The sequence below is a fragment of the Bidens hawaiensis genome, unplaced genomic scaffold, assembly GCF_021521415.1.
Source record: "Bidens hawaiensis isolate Kalapana, Puna unplaced genomic scaffold, B.hawaiensis_p1.1 tig00032892_1, whole genome shotgun sequence".
In the NCBI taxonomy this organism is placed as follows: Eukaryota; Viridiplantae; Streptophyta; class Magnoliopsida; order Asterales; family Asteraceae; genus Bidens; species Bidens hawaiensis.
In genome coordinates, this window is record NW_027495633.1 from 67,999 (window position 1) to 77,285 (window position 9,287).

A 9,287-nucleotide genomic window follows, 5' to 3' on the forward strand; every position below is an offset into this window, starting at 1 on the left:
TGCATCGAAACCATAAAATATCTCAAAATAACATGATGTCATTATATATGTAGAGAAGAAAGGAATAATTATTTTATTAGGATAGCGCAACTTGCATGGATCCCAATCCTAAGTTTCCATGTTGCTACCAATGTTGATAAGCCTATCAAATAAGAATGCAACTCATTTTGTAAAAAGTAAAAAATTTTATTTTTCAACTAGGCATGCACCTAAAGACTGATCTGATGATGATGAAAGTTCTGCTCCGGTTGCTGATAACCCTTTGCCGATGCCCCAATGGGAATATAACTTCCACTGGACATCGGCACAGGGAAACCAATCCCCGGAGGCCGATTCTCTCCCACTTTCTCTAGCGTCTGCACCTGATTCTTCAAAAACTTTAAATAATGAATCGCTTCATCAAGCATGGACGCCGTGTCCATCTTCGTGCCACCTGGCACGAGCCTTTGAAGTATCCTAATCCTTTCGCTTATCCTCTCTCTCCTATGCCTCGCAGCCACACTTTGCGGGTCTTTCGATATCTTGACGTTCCTTCGCTTAGGTGGTTTGATGGATTCAGGGTCAATGTGAATCGGTTGCATCGCCGCCATACGAAATATCATCTCTCTCATCGCAGCCATATTGTTTCGCTTCCGGTGATCAACCTGATCACCACCGTTCCGCCACCGTGAGGTTGGCAAAAACTGCATCTCATGACCACCTGGAGCACTTTGTGTTGGAGAGGTGAAGGAAACGGTGTTTGAAGGGTTAATGAAGTTCAAATCTTGATCCATTGAATAGTTAGGAATATAATTGAGGTTGGTGGTTCGTTGATTGTCCATGAAGGTGTCGGTTGATGGGTGGTCCTTATGATCATCACCAAAGACTCCAGAGAAATCTGGGAGCCTTTCAAGCTGCATCATCATCATGTCAGTTTGGTCTTCGGAAATGGACCTTAGAAAATCGATATCCATTAATTGTTAGTTTTCTGCTTTTATAAATGAATAAGGCTGATGTAAAAAAAGGATGGGTAAAGTAAGGAGAAGATGCAGATAGACTGGAAGTTTTATCAGGATGTAGCAGAGAGATAGAGAGAGTGCTAGGGTTACGTAAATGAGTTTGTTTACCTTTGTTGTGAGAACAGAACAGCCTATCAAGACAACATCAACAATCTATATATATAATACTTTTAATTTATTATTATTATATAACGCTAAATTAATATTTGAGAAAAAGAAAATCATTTTAATTTTTTTATTGATGTCTCATATTTTTGAAGTTTATATTTATCAAGTATAATGCGAATTTACATTATATCATACTAATATCATGCGTTGACTGATCGATATATTGTGTATATATTAACTTTGTTACTATTTTTTTTTTGAATTTCATGATAAATAATTAAATATTGTATTTCAACTAACTTAAAGAGATTTAAAACTAAAAGAATATTATAAAGAATTTATGTAACAATAATATCTACATAATTGAAATGATCGATATTCCAATGCCCAAAGTTGGTGAGATATATTATCCTTTCTTCTTTATTTTCTAGGTCATTTTCTTGTTTTATTTACATTATATCTAAATTATTGATGATTATCAAATACATGAATCCATGAAATCATTCAATGTTTTGATTAGTTAAACATGGAAATGACATTAATATTATTGTATATTGAAAAACGTAGAATACATTTGCTTCATGCGTATTGATTAATTAACATATATATTAGTTAATTAGAATGAATAATACAAGATTGTTTATTGTTTTGCATTCTTTGTACTTTGTAGTGTGACAACTATAAGTACAAAAAAATATAGCTTCATTATATTTTAAGGGATGTGAATAACCAAAAAGGGGTATAAATAACCATGGCCTATTTTAAAACATACAGACATATATTATAATTCGTTCCAACATGAAAACACATATTGATGATAATGCTAAACATGTCATATTCTGGCAAAAAGCGTCACGAGATTGCTCCTCTGTCAAAAACCGAGGTTGGGTCAGTGAGTGTGTTGGCCACTGGGGCTCTTACATCATGCACTTTGGAAAACTTTTAAATAAATTAACAAGGAAAATATTGAGAGTAATATTATGTTAAGCTTCGTTGCAGGGAACATCGAGCACAAATAATGCACATAAATATTATATTAAGCAAAAGCAGATGTCAGACGATCAGATAGGATGAGTTGCCCCCACAGTTTTCAATGGCTTAGATCTACTACCAGTGCTTTTGTTGGGGCATGAACAATTTACAAAATTTGTTTCAACCGCACTGTTAATTTACACCACTACACAACCTAATAAGAGCACTCACAACGCAAGGTTTATAGGTGCGCAACGGCAAATTTTCGAGTTGTAGCACTCGTCTGCGACGTCTGGTGAGTGGGGTTTGTGCCTACGAACTTTTCCACGAGTCGATGGGAGTTAGAGTTGCACAAATCGAGAATGGAACCGGGTTCAGGTATGAAAGGGTATTGAAAAATCGGGTATTGGCAAAACCCGGGTTGGGTTGGGTCCGGGTATTGTCTCTATAAACCATACCCTATGTATCGGGTTTGGGTCTGTATAGAACCGGGTATTCTAAAACCAGGTATTTGAATACCCTATTTTAGGATATATATTGGATTTTTCAAGGGTGCACCTTTTAGGATTATTTTTCCGGGTATTTGAAAAACCCGGTTCCGGGTATTTATAAAACTAGGTTCGGTTATGGAACTGGTTCGGGTTTTCGGGTATTACCGGGTACAAATCTGGTCTGGTTCCGGGTACGGCTTTTGGTACTGAAATGCATACCCTGTCCATACCCTACGTGTAGGGTCGGGTACATGTTTGGGTATTAAAAACTCGGGTATAAAAAAAACAGGTTTTGGGTATGTTTATCGGGTCCGCATCCGGTTCAGGTTTTTTGTGCACCTCTAATGGGAGTATGTGGTGGCCCCATTAATAATTTTTTAACGGGCTTTTGAAGATTTGGTGTTATGGAAAAAATCAAGGGTTTTGAAAAAAGTTCAGGATAGTGCATTAATGTGACGGTTTGTAAACGTTCAGCGAGTGCTCTAATCTTAATAAAATATAAAGTTGAAAAAAGTAATCCATATCTATATATCGAGCCCACTAGCGTGAGAGCAGTCAGAGAAGAGGTGTAAATAAATTAAGTAATTAAGAGGTAGCGTTGATCGGCGGTGAGTGAATCCGGTACCGGAATATTTTTATTGATGGTTTAATTAACACGTGGAGATAAGCCACTTGATATTCAAAAGTGGGGACATGTTATCTTGAATATTATAATATAGAGAGAAGAGATAATATTATTATTAATAGAATCATGATTGGGAGAGCAATTCAAGGCAGACCAGGTTTGATGCACCACCAGTAGCATTGGCAAAGAACCACTGCTTCATGTGACTGCCGTGTACTCGCAAATGTACCCAATAGCACTTGTATAGTTTGTATTTGGTGATCCTGTACGTTTTGTATTTTGGTATTTATTATTATTATTTTCTTTAAATATCTTTTGGAATCATGTACATCATTGTCGGTATTATGAGCATGAAAGAATATGTTATGAAAGAACATGTTATTAGAGATAGATAAAAATCCCAAAGAAATCAATTTATTAATTGTAACATATACAGTATCGGTTAGATAGTTGTTTCCCATTTTATTGTAATCAGTTCCCAAGTTATTAGCCTTATGTTTTGTATATATTCTTCCCAAATGAATAATAATAAACGTATCGGTTGATTATATCATATGGTATCAACCAGGTTTTACTAAACCCTAAATCTCCACTGCCGGCCACCCTCTTCTCCAATCAAACTTCTTCCCTATCATTTGTCTAATCGGGATGACGATCTCAGCAAATACCTCCTCCCCCGCCCAAACCATTCCTCTATCAACACCCTCCTTGGTCACTTCCACCAACGCTCCTGGTCTTCTACCCACACCACAACCAACAGTCACCTATCGCCCCTTCCTGGGAAAATGTCAAGTGTGCTTCACCAAAGGCCACACAATTGCCTCCTGTAATGTATTCAAGCAGTTATATCCTCAAGTGATTCTACCAACCTATCAAAGAACATGACTAAATATTCAACCACAAGCACACTTCATGGCTGGAAATAATGCAAACACATCTAACCGGGCTTGGCTTTTCGATAGCGGTGCATCTCACCACATCACCAACGACCTCAATGCCCTATCACTCCACACACCATACGATGGCACTGATGAGCTTGTCATCGGTGATGGTTCGTCTCTTACCATTACTCATGTAGGCTCCATTACTCTTAAATTCTCGAATACTTCTTTTGTCTTACACAATGTCCTTTGTGTTCCCTCTATCTCTCGCAACATTATTTCTATCTCTCGTTTGTGCATTGACAATAATGTACTAGTTCAATTTTTTTCTTGGAATTTTGTTATCAAGGATTACCATACCCACAAATCTCTTTTCCACGGAACAAGTAATCGTGGCATCTATGAACTTCGTCCGGCATCGCCACCTTAAGCGTTTCTTTTGCACTCTACAAAGGCTTCGCTTTGGCACCACCGTCTCGGCTATCCTCATTTTAAAGTTTTGCAACATTTGTCTTCGTTTGTTCTTCCGTTACAACTTTTAATGATTCTTGTAATTCATGTTGCATCAACAAAAGTCACAAACTCCCCTTTCATTCTTCTAGTATAACGTCAAATGCTCCTTTAAATCTACTATTTTCCGATGTATGGTCTTCACACGTCACTTCCATTGATGGATTTAAATATTATATTATATTTGTAGACCACTTCACTAAATACACTTGGATATATCCATTAAAACACAAATCGGATTCTCTCACCACCTTTATTCATTTTCAAAAGTTAGTGGAAAACTACTTTCAAACCAAAATTAAGCAATTATTCTCCGATAATGGCGGAGAATATATTAAACTCACATCTCATCTCACTTCATGTGGTTTCACTCATCTCACCTCCCCACCCCATACACCTGAGCATAATGGTTATGCCGAACGGCGTCACCGCCACATCGTTGAAACGGGCCTTACGCTTCTCTCTCATGCCAAAATGCCATTGCAATTTTGGCCTTTTGCCTTCACTACCGCCACTTATCTCATTAACCGACTACCTACAACCACACTCGAAAATGAATCTCCTTTTTCCCGTCTTTTCCGAGCAACCCCTAATTACAATAAACTCCGCAGCTTTGGATGTTTAGCCTATCCATGGTTACGCCCTTACACCTCCCACAAACTCCAATCTCGATCGAAACCGTGCGTCTTTGTGGGATACTCCTCTTCTCAAAGTGCATACTACCTACTTGAACCCCTCACTAATAAAGTTTATACATCTCGTTATGTTCGATTCATAGAACATGAATTTCCTTATGAAACTTTAACCAACACATCCACTCAATCTCCTCCTCACCCAGACACTTGGTTACCATTAATTGTCCAACACATTCCCACTAAAACCATCATTCCTTCACCAAATAATGATACCAACACTTCCTCACCTACTGTTAATACTTATCCAAACATCCCCACCCCACCAATTATCACCCACCCACGTGACCATACTCAATCTCCTACATCAGATCCAAATCAACCAGCCTCACTTCTTGGATCATCCCAAAACATTTCAACATCCACCACATCCGACTCAACAACTCCTGTTACCGAACCTGTTACCCAAACCAATCCTCATGGTACCCGTCAATCCCGTAAACCAAACCCAAAATACCACAATTCCAACTTTGTCCTTTATAATACCACCATTCAACCCTTCCCCGAACCTTCGACTATCACCCAAACCTTAAAACAACCCTCATGGCGCAAAGCTATGCAAGATGAGTATGATGCCCTCATTCGTAATCAAACTTGGACTCTTGTTCCGCCCGATTCCGTTCCCAATATTGTTGGGTGCAAATGGGTTTATCGAACTAAATTCAATGCTGACGGGTTGGTCGATCGCCTTAAAGCACGACTTGTTGCTAAAGGATTTCACCAACGACCTGGTTTAGACTATTCAGAAACCTTCAGTCCCGTAGTCAAACCAGCCTCCTTACGCCTTATTCTCGCTTTAGCCGCCTCCCACAATTGGTGTCTTCGCCAACTCGACGTCAACAATGCCTTTCTTCAAGGCACTCTCATCGAAACAGTTTACATGTCTCAACCGCCCGGTTTCACCGATTCTTCTTTCCCCAATCATGTTTGCAAACTTAACAAAGCCATTTACGGTCTTCGTCAAGCATCCCGAGCTTGGTACAACGAACTAAAATCATATCTTCTCTCGGTTCACTTTAAACCAACAGTGTCCGACCCATCTCTTTTTGTCAATCGTCTCACCAAATCTTCCATATATTTTCTAGTTTATGTTGATGATATCATCATCACCGGTCCAAATCCTTCCCTTATTAGTGCTTTCATACAAACTCTTGCCAATCGTTTCTCTCTTAAAGATCTCGGTGATTTATCATACTTTCTCGGTGTCGAGGTCTTACCTCATTCTAAAGGTCTTTTCCTTTCTCAGGCTAAATATATCCTTGACATCCTTACAAGAGCCAACATGAATGATTGTAAACCATCAACCACTCCAATGTCCTTATCGGTACCACTGACCAAGTTTGATGGTACACCTTTATCATCCCCGACTGAATACCGAACATTCGTAGGGGCTCTACAATACTTATCTTTAACCCGACCGGATGTCGCCTTTTCGGTTAACAAACTTTCTCAATTTATGCACTCACCAACCGAACATCATTGGGCTGCCCTAAAATGATTGCTACGATACCTACACGGTACTATTCATCATGGCCTTCTTATTAGGCTAGACTCACCGTTACTGCTCCATGCATTCACCGATGCCGATTGTGACATTTGTCAATTTCGGGTCTCGTTTGTATTCGTTTTTGTATTCGTTTATCATGTAAACAGACCCATTTTGTAAACCAAAGCTTATGATATAATCAAAATGATGGATTTTATGTTACAATATTGTTTTACACTTGTTGGGTCTTGAAAAAATTCTTTTTGGTCCTTAAAACTCCTTAAAATGACTTAAACCAAACTTTGGGGACTATTATTGCCATTTACCAAAAACTTGTTCGACCATTTCAACCATCACATGCATCTTTACCCTATTTGTATGAACCATACTCTTACCATTATAAAAACAAGGCTCCATACACCATTTTGGTTGTTCATCTTCTCCAAAATCTCTCTCAAATCCAAGTATTCATCTTCAACATTTTGTTATCTTGATTTCTTAAGGTCAACTAACTATAGTCTTTCATTTTAACTTGTTCATCTAATATTACTAACACTTGAATATGGTGGTAAAACATATATATAATACACACCCCTTGTTTCCTTTATTTGTTACTTCACCGACTCCGGTTGGTTAAGTTTCGAATGTCATAAGGCAAGGCTTCATGGAGGACTTCGTGTTCTTGATATATATATACACACACATAACTTATTATACATATCACTTATGACTAACTTCTAACCGTTTTAGTTTGTTCATATTATTTACAAGTTCCATGGTGTGGGTTTGTATAAGACTAACCTCGGCTTAACCGAAACTAGTCCAAACCGGAAACCGAACTTTTGTTTACTAGTTTTGTTAAAATAGTTGTTTAAACATGTTTATTTCTATATTTGAGTTTCAAAAATCATTTTTACAAGTTCTTTGATATTAAGCATATGGAATCCATCTATGAACTCGTTGGGAGATGGAAACCGAACTAAACCGAAACTTTTGCTTAAAAGACTTGTAGTTAACTTTTTAGTTGTAAAATTTAAGTTTTCTTTATTTATAAACCAATATACAAGTTCTATGATATTTGGGCATGTAGAAACCATCTATGAACTATTTGTGAGATGGAGACCGAACCAAACCGAACTATACCGACTTTTACTCGCTTAAGACACACAAGTGTGTTTTTAGCTATCAAGACTTGTATATTTCTTTAAAAATAGTTACAAACTGATTTTAATTATTTTCTTAAGTACTTGGAATTGTTGGATCCAACTTGATCTCATCACATAGTTTGGACCGACAAAACCGAACACTCGCTTAACGTGCGTTGTTAGTTCTAAACAATAGATCTACATACTTGGTTAAGTGTTAGTATATTTTAATGAGTTATCTCATAACAATTAATATGTTGGAAAGTTGACTTTGGGTTTGACCATTTGTCAAGACCCGAATCGACAACCCGAACACTCGTTAAAAACCCGTTTTAGTATCTTTGTCCCAAAGGAACTTGCATTTTAGCATTTTTCCCACCTTATTATTTAACATTGGTTAAGTAAATATTAAGGTTAGATACTTTAACCCGGTTTCGAGCAAACTTACATTTTTAAAGGATTGTTATTATAAATTCTTAAATAGTTACATTTTAAACCTTGAACTTTAATTGTTTACTTTTTGCAACAATTATTTTATTTAAAGATCTTCAAGACAACCATTCTAAATCCAAGATTTTATTGTCATTTAGGCCTTGCTCGTTAAACTTCATCCATCCGGTTATTCATCTTTTACCGTTCAAGTTTTATACTTGAAAGTGAGTAACTTCATACCCCGTTTTCTATCTTTTGTTTTGGGGTGACATTTCATACTTATTTAAATCAAATGCTTTATACTTGAGTCTTAAACCACAAACGTTGGTGTATACTTTACTTGAATAATTGCTCAATTTGGTGTTCTATGCTTATATGCCTATGTGTTTATCGCTTTCGGTTGGTGGAATCTATAAATCCTAGACTACTTGGCATCCCCTTGTAGCAAGGTGTCGTTAACGTAATGCAATTAACGATATTCTATTAAATCCTAGACTACTTGGCAATCCCTTGTAGTTAGGTGGCGCTAACGTAATTCTATTAGCGATTGTCAATTTATCCAAGTTTATAGCTATTATTTATGGTTTTGTATACTAGTTTTGTGACTTTTCATACTATATATCTATTGTTCAAACTTATGAATTGCTCACCAACCTTTGTGTTGACAACTTTATTTTATGAAATGTTACAGGTTTGCATCTAGGTTGATTATGGAGTTCGGTGAAGAAAATGACACAAATACCGTTAGGATGTTAGCAAAAATGAACAATATTTGATTTGCTATATTTTGCTATATTTTGCTATATTTTGTTGTATTTGACTTATGAATATTTGGTTATGTGACATTTTCGATGTTGTGAAATGAAATGAGTTTGTTAAATATTGTCGCTTTAAATAGTGTCATGCGCTTATGGGCAATCGTTACATCTCGGCATGTTCCGCCGCCT

At 37.0% G+C, this 9,287-nt stretch overlaps 1 pseudogene; it reads right to left on the reverse strand.

Moving 5' to 3' along the window:
• Positions 1 to 209: 209 nt before the first annotated feature.
• Positions 210 to 1,146, reverse strand: LOC143584251 (transcription factor HEC1 pseudogene; annotated as a pseudogene).
• Positions 1,147 to 9,287: the final 8,141 nt, after the last annotated feature.